Genomic DNA, 11,454 nt, shown 5'->3' on the forward strand with positions numbered 1-11,454 from the left:
CCGCCGTTTGGATCCTTGAACATCCAGCCTTATTTGAGTCCACAATTGGATTTCCCTGCTATCCCTAATTGTAACTCACTCACACTGTCTTTTAGATTCACAATTTGAACAAACAAAGGACACTGTCATGCTTGTCAGAAAGGAAAATGTCTGGATCTGCAGAGTCAGAACTTTTAGTCCACATGGCCTTACTCTGGAGACCAAGGCCTTAGCTAGACCTAAGGTTTATCTTGGGATCATCCCAGGGTCATCCCTGTTCATGTAAATGACACACAGAATATCACGGGAGCAGGCAGGGACAACCCTGGGATGATCCTGGGATAAACCTTAGGTCAAGCTAAGGCCCAGTTCATAAGCTTTATACCACTTCTCCCTCTTATTCAACCATACCTGTTTGTGATTAACTTTTGCTGAGCACGTCACTATTTTGAATTAAGATGGCAAACAGTAACATCAGCAAGCATATGATTAAAATACAAATTGCTGTCCATTGTTCAGACTGAGGCAAACTTTACTATTTAGGGAAAGAGTCTTTTTTTTCCTCATCTTTTGGAAACAAAAATGATCTGATAGAGAGATGGGTCTTTTTGAGAAACCAACAGGGAAATCTCAAAGCAAATTATACGTTCTCTGCCCCCACTGCAACTGTTGTGCGTATTCCTAGCTCAGCCCCCAAAGAAACTAAACACATTTTGGCAGATGTTTGAGCAATCATCCCCTCTAATGGGAACAATGTTGATTATTTCTGCCTGGAGGTATAAACACAAGGTTTCCAAAGGAAACCCTTGATGGAATATAAGGTCTGATGCTGAAAAACGGATCAGCTACAGTCACTGCAGGGCGGCTTCTCTTATTAGTGTTGTTCTTTGTGGTTATTTTCAAATATTTTGGTGTCTGGGGGTGGAGGAATATCCCTCTAAAATACTGTTGGTGGAGACTGAGACACTTGTGAAAATACTCTTGCAAATAGGGCTGTGCTCCGCTTCTCCTCAGATCGAAAAAGAAGAAGCGGATCAGGGTGCTTCGCCTCCCCTTAAGGCAGAGGTGAAGAGGATCGGGGGAGCAGCGGAGCGGATCGAGATGAAGGCGGATCCTTCGCCTCGATCCGGAGCTCCGCAAAAAAGGTAAGGGGGTTTACTTGGCCCTGCCGCAGAGCCAGGTAAGGGGGCAGGGGGGTCTTACCTGGTCCGTCATGGCCAGTCGCAGGCTTCACTAGAGCCCGCGGCTCAACCCGGAAGTCTAGGCCACAAGCTGGGCCTACAGTTCCTGGTTGAGGCATGGGCTTTAGTGAAGCTGGTGATGGGCCAGGATGGATTTATTTATTTATTTATTTATTTATTTATTACATTTCTATACTGCCCAATAGTCAGAGCTCTCTGGGCGGTTCACAAAAATTAAAACATTCAAAATATAAAACCACAGTATAAAACCATAATATAAAATACAATATAAAAGCTCAACCAGATCAAAACAGCAGCAATGCAAAATTACAAATTTAAAACACCAAGTTAAAATTTATTTATAGACTGTTAAAATACTGGGAGAATTAAAAGGTCTTCACCTGGCGTCTAAAAGCATATAATGTAGGTGCCAAGCGAACCTCCTTAGGCAGCTCATTCCACAGCCGGGGTGCCACAGCAGAGAAGGCCCAGGTATGCAGGGAAGGGGGAAGGAGGGAGGGGGTTACCTGGCCCTGCTGCTGCCACCACCCATGCAGAGACCATGGCAGAGCCAGGTAAAGCGGCAAGGGGGAGGGAGTCTTACCTGCATCCGTCCACGGTCCCGCAGCTGCTTCAGCTGAGCCCGAGGACTCAAACAGGAAGACCAGGCTGCAAGCGGGGCCTACAGTTCCTGGTTGAGCCGCGGGCTCTAGTTAAGCTGGGACAGGACGGACACAGGTAAGGGGAAGGAGGGACGGGGCCTTACCTGGCACTGCTCCGTACTGCTGCGGAGCTCCGATTCAGAGCTGGAGCTCTGCAGCGGAGCGGAGCGGACCCTAGGCAGATCGAGGCAGGGCGGAGCTATGAAATCTAGAGCTGTGCATGGCCTCGGCTCTAAACCTCAAATCTAAAGCAGATCGAGGTGATTCAGACCCTTCTGAACTGGATCCGAGGTGGTTCAGGTGAAGACCAAGGCAACCCAAAGCCAAAGCCAATTGGCTCCAAAGCTTTGGGCTGCCTTGGCACTTTTGGGCCACCAACAACAACCCATCCGTCTCCTTATCTGCCGCCTCCGTCGCCACCGGCATCTTGGTCCTGGTGGCTTCCACTGTCGCATAAGAGAGGAAGTAGGCTGCGTGGCCTACTTCTGGGCTTATGCGTCGGCAGTAGTGGAAGCTGCTGGACGCAAGGATGGTGGTGGTGGATGGCGGAGGCAGCAGGTAAGTGGGGAAGGGGAGACTTTTCTGGGTGCCGGCTGTGTAGCTGGCACCCAGAAAAGTCTGAGTAGCATTGGAGGGCCTGAATTTCGCCTCAGCTTCAGCCCTGAGGCAGGTCTGGAACCCCTGAAGCAGCCCCGATGGAGATCAGGGCTGCTTCAGGGGCTCCGGATTGGCCTCCGAGGTGGATCAGGGGGTGGCTGCACAGCCCTACTAAAATCCATACTCCAATTTCCTGAAAGTTTTCTTGCCCCATGAAAAAGGCTTCTATTTTTCTGCCTTATTCTCTGGGAATTTATTATTTATTTTGAATGTATGGTGGTGGTGTTTCTGACCTTAACTAATCACTGTGAGTTAGCTAAGGGTACTGTCTGATTTTTTTCCTATTACACATCTCATCATTGCTCTTCAGTCTACTGGGCTGCCTGCACTTCCTGATCTAAAAAGGCCATATGGGAAGAATCAATTCATGGTGTCTTCCCCTGCGTGGGAAGTGCAAGAAACCAAGGCTATCAGAGAGATGACTGTACAGTGAAAGACAGGACACTCACACACACTCCTCAGTCATCTCACAAGTAAGGTAAGCACAAGAACCCTGACCTAAACCTATGAGAATTTCTCTGAAATGACTTCTCCTTTGTATTCCTTTTCGAAAGCAATGCCTTTTCTATCAAATTGAATGAGAATTGTCAGAATTTATGCGGAAGAAATTTTCGCCACAGCACTAATTTCGACTTTCTTCCACATCCACACAGAATTCAGTGCAAATATTGACCTGCAAGAGGAGAGCCCACACTGCATTATACATTTGGTGCATAGTGGAAAATGGAACATACTATACGCCTGCCCTTCCATCACTTGGAAATGATTGCAGGCTGGATAAGTGAAGTGGCCCAATGTCTTCAGTTCATTAAGAGTGCAATCCTCTTAATGAACTGAAGACATTCATATAGGTTGTTACTCTATAGACATTGGGCGCTGGGATGAGAGCCGTTGGTCTACACTCTGGGTCTATGGCCTCATGAGGGGAAATCCACTATATTCTGTGGTTCCTGGAATGCTCTCCAAGGAACCACAGGATCACAGTGTTAAGCCCCTTGAAATCTTAAGCAACCTTTACTTTGTACTGTGCCCAATGAGTATTGCCAATATTTAAGACAGTTTTAAAGAGGGATTATGAATACCTTCCAAATATCTGCATTCTCTCACTTCCAAATATGCATTTTTCCATACCATGTCAAGCTCTCATCATTTCTCTTGTCTTCTGTAAACATACATTTATCTCCTCCTGTAAAGGTTTGAGAGGCAAAGTAAATCGGTCAGGACTTAGAAACCTGGGGTAATTCTGTTGGGTGGGGTTATCCCTGAGAGGGGTATCATAGAATCATAGAATCATAGAATAGCAGAGTTGGAAGGGGCCTACAAGGCCATCGAGTCCAACCCCCTCCTCAATGCAGGAATCCACCCTAAAGCATCCCTGACAGATGGTTGTCCCTCTTTAGTGTAGGAGAGCCCACAACCTCCCTAGGTAACTGATTCCACCGTCGCACTGCTCTAACAGTCAGGAAGTTTTTCCTGATGTCCAGCCGGAATCTGGCTTCCTTTAACTTGAGCCCATTATTCCGTGTCCTGCACTCTGGGTGGATCGAGAAGAGATCCTCCCAGAGTTCATTTCTCTTGTTAAGATTCATTTCCCTGTTAAGTTTCATTTCTCCAGTTAAGTTTCTCATATATATATATATATATATATATATATATATATATATATATGAGATTGAAACAGCACTTTCTGTTTTGGGAAAAGAGGGTATAATAAGAGAGGAGAGAGCCAGCCAGATTGGTCAGGGAAAGATGAGGGCATGAAAAACACAGCAGCTGTTGTTGTGAGGATAGAATGGAGGAGAGGAAGATTATGTATGCCACTTTAGGTTCCTTGGAGGGAAAAAGGCAGGATATAAATGCAATAATAAATAAATAAATAAATAAATAAATATTATCACTGTGATTGAAATGAAAGCCCCCAAATTTGGGAATGGGTGTATTGAGTAGAGCTTGTTTGACTCACTTTCCTGATTGCCTAGAATCACCCATGTGACCAATCCAGGAAGCTATGCCTTCACTTCATATCAGCAGTCTTTACTCATAGTGACTTCATCATGTCACTTCCTGATGGTTAGAGCAGTACGGCAATGGAACCAGTTACCTAGGGAGGTTGTGGGCTCTCCCACAGTAGAGGCCTTCAAGAGGCAGCTGGACAACCATCTGTCAGGGATGCTTTAAGGTGGATTCCTGCACTGAGCAGGGGGTTGGACTCTATTATTCTATGATTCTATGACAATGGAGCCAGTTACCTAGGGAGGTTGTGGGCTCTCCCACACTAGAGGCCTTGAAGAGGCAGCTGGACCACCATCTGTCAGGGATGCTTTAAGGTGGATTCCTGCACTGAGCAGGGGGTTGGACTCTACTATTCTATGATTCTATGACAATGGAGCCAGTTACCTAGGGAGGTTGTGGGCTCTCCCACACTAGAGGCCTTCAAGAGGCAGCTGGACCACCATCTGTCAGGGATGCTTTAAGGTGGATTCCTGCACTGAGCAGGGGGTTGGACTCTACTATTCTATGATTCTATGACAATGGAACCAGTTACCTAGGGAGGTTGTGGGCTCTCCCACACTAGAGGCCTTCAAGAGGCAGCTGGACAACCATCTGTCAGGGATGCTTTAAGGTGGATTCCTGCACTGAGCAGGGGGTTGGACTCTACTATTCTATGATTCTATGACAATGGAGCCAGTTACCTAGGGAGGCTGTGGGCTCTCCCACACTAGAGGCATTCAAGAGGCAGCTGGACCACCATCTGTCAGGGATGCTTTAGGGTGGATTCCTGCATTGAGCAGGGGGTTGGACTCGATGGCCTTGTAGGCCCCTTCCAACTCTACTGTTCTATGATTCTATGATTCTGTGTAGCCAGATCTGTAGGATTTGTTATACTGCTGCGAACTTGGGACCTCCCCCCCATTCTCCGCAAACATGCTGATACCTCCCTCCTGATTCTCAAATGGACTTCCATTTGGCTACCATGCCATTGGCACTCACCAGCTGGGTTTGGCGTCAGAAGGATGCATCCCCAATTCAGGCAAAACAATCCAGGTAAAGCTGGCATACTTTTAAGTCGCATTGTTTCTAATAAAAGAAATAAAAACATGTGATTTATGATAGAATCTCATTGAAATCAATGAGATGTTAAAGGGCTTAAATTTGGTTGGATCTCACACATTGTTATTCATGAGGACATCCACCCTTTATAGACAAAACAATCCAGAGAGCTCCAAAACAAAAACACTTAATGAATTTTCAACTGATACCAGGTGAGGAAAGTTCAGATCAATTGTGTGTGCCTAACAAACTGATGAACCAGTTAGTGAATCTAATTAGTTTTCTTAAGGAAGAACCAGAGTTGTTTCACCCCCCACAAAGTCATCACCTATAAGAAAATCCCAGGCCAGTATTCCTTCTCTGCAGAGAGCAAAGCCAATAATGTAGTGATGGTTACAGCAGCTACCAGATCTGGGATGACCAGACTGCCATGACAGGAGGACATCATTTGGAAATATTCTACAGAAGTAAAAACATTTTTTTCAGGTTTAAAATTTAGGAATGCCAATGACTTTGTATTGTTATGCCTGTCAGGTTGGATTTTAGACCCATGGAGTAGCTTGAGAAAAAAGGGAAAGGTTTTGGCCAGCAGGAGGGCAGGCTGATGGGTCCAATTTCAGTGGTGCTGTGAATCTATTCTGGATATTACTCAGAACCAGCCAGAACTCTAAAGGAGGTATCCAAGATGCAACACCCTATGGACAAAATAGCTTGGATAGCTCCTTTAGAGTTCTGGCTAATTCTAACAGAAACCCAGAAGGGAATTCCAGCCCAACTGAAATCGGAGCCACCAGCCTCCGCTGGCCAGCAGAAAGCAAAGGTGATCTCTGGATTCCAGGATGGGCATCCATTTCAGTAGAAGCCTGAAGCCTGAACAGAATTGGGATACTTCAGACACTTCTGTTACTTTTTGAGCTGAAGCCGGCTTCCCTATGAGGTCAAGAAGAATAAACCCACCCTAGAACAAGTCTTTGTTAAGTGAATCTTGCTTTGAATTCAAATAAAGTACTTATTTTCTTCTTTTTTCAGATGGGGGGTGGGAGATGGATCCACTGCCTTATTCTATACACAGTCACATACAAGCAGCAACAAAGACCAAGGCCACAGCTAGACCTAAGGTTTATCCTGGGATCATCCAGGGTTCGCCCCTGCCTGAGCACTGGATCCCCTGTGTGTCACCCAGGTGAACAGGTTTGACCCCTGGATGATCCAGGGATAAACCTTAGATCTAGCTATGGCCCAAGTGAGAAAGTAGAACAAAATAGATGATGATGATGATGATGATGATGATGATGATGATGATGATAATTTGCATTTATATACCGCCCCATAGCCAAAGCTCTTTGGGTGGTTCACATAAGATAAAAACACTTAAAAACAATATACAAAGATTAAAAAACCACAAAACAAGCAAAATACACATACATTTAAAACCACTATAACAACTTTAAAATAGATGAGCCCAAAAAACAGACCCATGATCATTACAATTGCTAAATGCCTGGGAGAAGAGAAAAGTCTTGACCTGGCGCCGAAATGATGACAATGTCGGCACCAGGCGGGCCTCCTCAGGGAGATTGTTCCACAGTTGGGGGGCCACCACAGAGAAGGCCCTTTCTCTTGTCACCACTCTCCAAGCTTCCCTTGGAGTAGGTGCCCAGAGGAGGACCTTAGATGTTGAACATAATGTATGGGTAGGTTCATGTCGGGAAAGGCGTTCCATCAGGTATTGTGGTCCCAAGCCATGTAAGGTAAAGAACCCTAAAGAATTTCTTTTCACTGCAGGGGAAAAGGACTGAGTTAAAGGAGAAAGGCAAAGGTTTGGAATCATGGACAAACAGAGCTTCAAGCTGCCGCATCCCAACCAACAGAACATGCAACCTCTCAGGTCCTCCTTACTTGCTACAACACAAATTCGCCACTGCAAGAAATGGAAGAGAGAGAAAATATATATTATAGCTCAATCCCTTGCCCAAATTAAGGTAATTGGAACCTCTGGTGAAATATGCCCACATCAGTCACTCAACTGAACAACCTCCATCCTCAGCATTTTAGAGATACGAAACCAAAAGTTGTTTTTGTTTTGTATTTTGCAGAGGAGATGGAATGTCTGTGTTTGAAAGCCTGAATTTCAGCATGAGGACTTGTCCAGGAGAGGATCTACACTAGTCAAGTTAGAACGTGTCTTACCGTTTTTAAGTGTGCGTTTGGTAGTATTTCGCCACATGACGTTCACTTTGAGACGTTTTATTGTTGTCTGTTCTCCGGTTTTGTTTTTGAACTTCTCTGAAATAAGTCGTTATATTTGGTATGATGCGGCTGATTTCATCGTATTAAATGGGTTTCCTGTAGTTCTTAATTAGCCAATCACATTCCTGAGGGGCGTGTTTATGTAATTTCCGCGCCCAAAGTTGGAGCCATTTTTTTTCTTTCAAGCCTATTTTTTGCAGACATTTTTTAGTTTCAGTTTTGGGAGGCTGCTGGCTGGGTTGTTTGCCGGTGGAGAGATGAGGAAGTGGGAGGGGAAATTGGCAGACGGGGGGAAAAAGAACAAACGGATTTGTTTTCTTAGTGTGGCCAAAAGGAATGCATTCCCACTGAAAGAGAAAAGTAAGTAAACGTTTTTAAAACTGCTACGTTTTAAATCGTTAAAAAACATAACGTTCAATGACTGTAAAAACAATGTTTCATATACTAGTATAGATCCCCTCCTGGTCAAAGTTCAGTGCTGGTCACTCCAGAGCGATGCCCACTTTGTTTTGGGAAGACAAAAACCAGTCCAAGGGGGATTGGATTCAGTTCAGGCTTTGGATGAATCAGATTCACATCCCTACTGTTTAATAGAAAGAGTGATCAAATGTTTTCCATTTTCTATTTTCAAGTAGAAATCTGCCATTTTGTGAAACCTATGCAAATATTCACTTTCCTTTTTTTGGTGACCACAGAGAGTTGGATCCATAATAAGCTAGTCTTGCATAGGCACCATTGCAATCAATGTAAAATAGCCATTATCTAAGATCCCATTGGTTTCAATGGGTATTAATTGCAATGGACACAATCTGAATGTAGCCTACTGCTTCCTCTAATACTGCCCCGGGCCATCCCCTCCCCCTCCCCCACCTGCCCCTGCTGCTGCCTCATTTCAGAATTAGTAATAGTTGTGATTTTTCCCTATCATAGAATCATAGAATAGTAGAGTTGGAAGGGGCCTACAAGGCGATCGAGTCCAACTCCCTGCTCAATGCAGGAATCCACCCTAAAGCATCCCTGACAGATGGTTGTCCTGCTGCCTCTTGAATGCCTCTAGTGTGGGAGAGCCCACAACCTCACCAGGCAACTGATTCCATTGTCGTACTGCTCTAACAGTCAGGAAGTTTTTCCTGATGTCCAGCCGGAATCTGGCTTCCTGTAAATTGAGCCCGTTATTCCGTGTCCTGCACTCTGGGAGGATCGAGAAGAGATCCTGGCCCTCCTTGTGTAACAACCTCAGGGATCATGCAGTGAACCAGGTATCATCACACTGCTAAATAGCTGCTCAAGTTTAGCAATGTGAGGACATCACTGAAGACAGATCAACTGGCGAAGAGTGGGCATGAGCTTTGCCACTGCCAAAAATATTCACAAGAATGATGAGTGGTTTTGGCTCAGCTCTAATAACTAATTGTGTCATATTGGGGGGGGGAACCTTCATTTCGAAGGAACTTCTTTTTAAGGGCTGTCAGCATTTCCAGAAATTGAGAAAAGCTGAGAGAAGTGAAGAAGTATAATCCCATTAGCGCTCACCACCTGTTCGCTATTAGAAGGAGTGACTCAAATGCACATACTTGAAATTATTTCGTAGATGACTGGAAAATGTTGCAAAAGACAATAAGAGCATTGTCTCCTGGGAACATTTTTATAGAACTGTAAAAGATCACTGTTCGACCTTCCTCACAAGCCAAGAATGCACAGGCAGGGTGCTGGGTATTCTGGATGAGGAATGAAGCACACTGCACTTATTTAACCCGTTTCAAAAGACAGCCTTTAAATATTCAGGAGGGAAATAATTTGCAGCTGCCGAACTCCTTAGGTACATCCATTTCTTCTTGTTAGCCATGAAACAGCTTGCAAATGCTTTATGGTAAGCCTTTGTTTACCCTGTAAATCCACGCCATTGAGCGGCCATGAGGGATTTGTCAGGGGGTTATTCTGACCCCCGCATTTTCCCTGACTAGGCTCGTCTGCCTCTGAAAGACACAGAGTCCCGTCACGATGAGAAAAGCCTGCTGTGACTGCTGAGTCAGCTCTCAGTGTCCATTTAAGCACATTTAGCATCTGCTGGAATAGTCCGAGAAAGGAATGTGGCATTGAGCAGTTCTTCCTGCACTTGCTGGCAAATTGTAGATCACAGTTGCTTTTGTACGCTGCGAGAGCTTTTGGGTCTGATATTCCTGGTATTTAATGTCAGGAGAAGGGTTCTACCTGACATGCTGGGGGGCGTGGCGTTATACAGATTGATTGATTGATTGATTGATTGATTGAACACTGAAGTCATATGAACCTTGACAACCAGAATTCTGAAGTGAGAGAACCCAGACCCAGTTCACCTCGTCAGTGAAAACTGAGCTCTAGTGGACATAAGTGCACTGCTGGATCACACCAATGGCTTATCTCAGAGGTAAGCAACCTGGTTCTCGCCAGATATTTTAGACTACAACTCCCATAAACCCCAGTCAGCATAGCAAAGAGTCAAGGATTGTGGGAGTTGTAGCCAATGGCATTTAGAAAGAACCATATTGCCTGCTCCCGGCCTATCTATCTAGCCCAGTATCCTGTTCTCCACAATGGCCAACTAGATGCTACTGGGAAGCTCACAAGCTTTTGTTCCCCCTGCCACTGATCCTGGAGGAAGCATGTAGTCATCATGACTAGTAGCCTCCATACTCTTTGTCATATTCCCCCGTTAAAGCCATCTAAGTCAGTGCTCGTCACCACATCTTGAGCAAGCAGATTCAATGGTTTATCTACGCAGAGTGTAAAGAAGGACTTGTTGTTGGCTGTCCTGAATCTGCCCCTGCAACCCAAATAGGTAATGGGAGTCCTGCGTAATAAATAATTTCCTCATCAAAGTTATACCTTTTAATCAGCGCTGAGACAAAGGATTGCAAAGCTTGATCTTTGCCTCAAAGGTAGTGGTTTTAGAGGGAAGAGTAAAGCCTCCTCTAAAATAGGGTGACCATATGGAAAGGAGGACCGGGCTCCTGTATCTTTAACAGTTGCATAGAAAAGGGAATTTCAGCAGGAGTCATTTGTATATATGGGGAACCTGGTGAAATTCCCTCTTCATCACACAGTTAAAGCTGCAGGAGCTATACTAGAGTGACCAGATTTAAAAGAGGGCAGGGCACCTGCAGCTTTAACTGCTGTGATGAAGAGGAAATTTCCCCAGATTCCCCATATATACAAATGACACCTGCTGAACTTCCCTTTTCAACACAACTGTTAAAGATACAGAAGCCCTGTCCTCCTTTTCATATAGTCACCCTATCTAAAAGCTCTTTGGCCTATTTATGTGGCTGACTGTTCAGAGTCAACCATTTGCTTTCATTTCCTTTAGCCCTCTGCTATTGCTTTCTTCCTCTTTGAGTGAACCCACCTAATCATGGACCCTAGACTGAATGTGATGGTATCACAATGCTACAAACTCAGCCATATCCTAACATCAGTAATAGGGTGACCATATGGACAGGAGGACAGGGCTCCTGTACCTTTAACAGTTGTATTGAAAAGAGAATTTCAGCAGGTGTCATTTGTATATATGGAGAACCTGATGAAATTTCCTCTTCATCACAACAGCTAGGCCACTCCCCCATCTACCTGCCCACCCAGGAAAACCAGCACAAGGCCAGCATTGAGTCCAGGTGAGTCCATTGGACTCACCCCTT

The sequence above is a fragment of the Elgaria multicarinata genome, chromosome 7, assembly GCF_023053635.1.
Source record: "Elgaria multicarinata webbii isolate HBS135686 ecotype San Diego chromosome 7, rElgMul1.1.pri, whole genome shotgun sequence".
Lineage (NCBI taxonomy): Eukaryota > Metazoa > Chordata > Lepidosauria > Squamata > Anguidae > Elgaria > Elgaria multicarinata.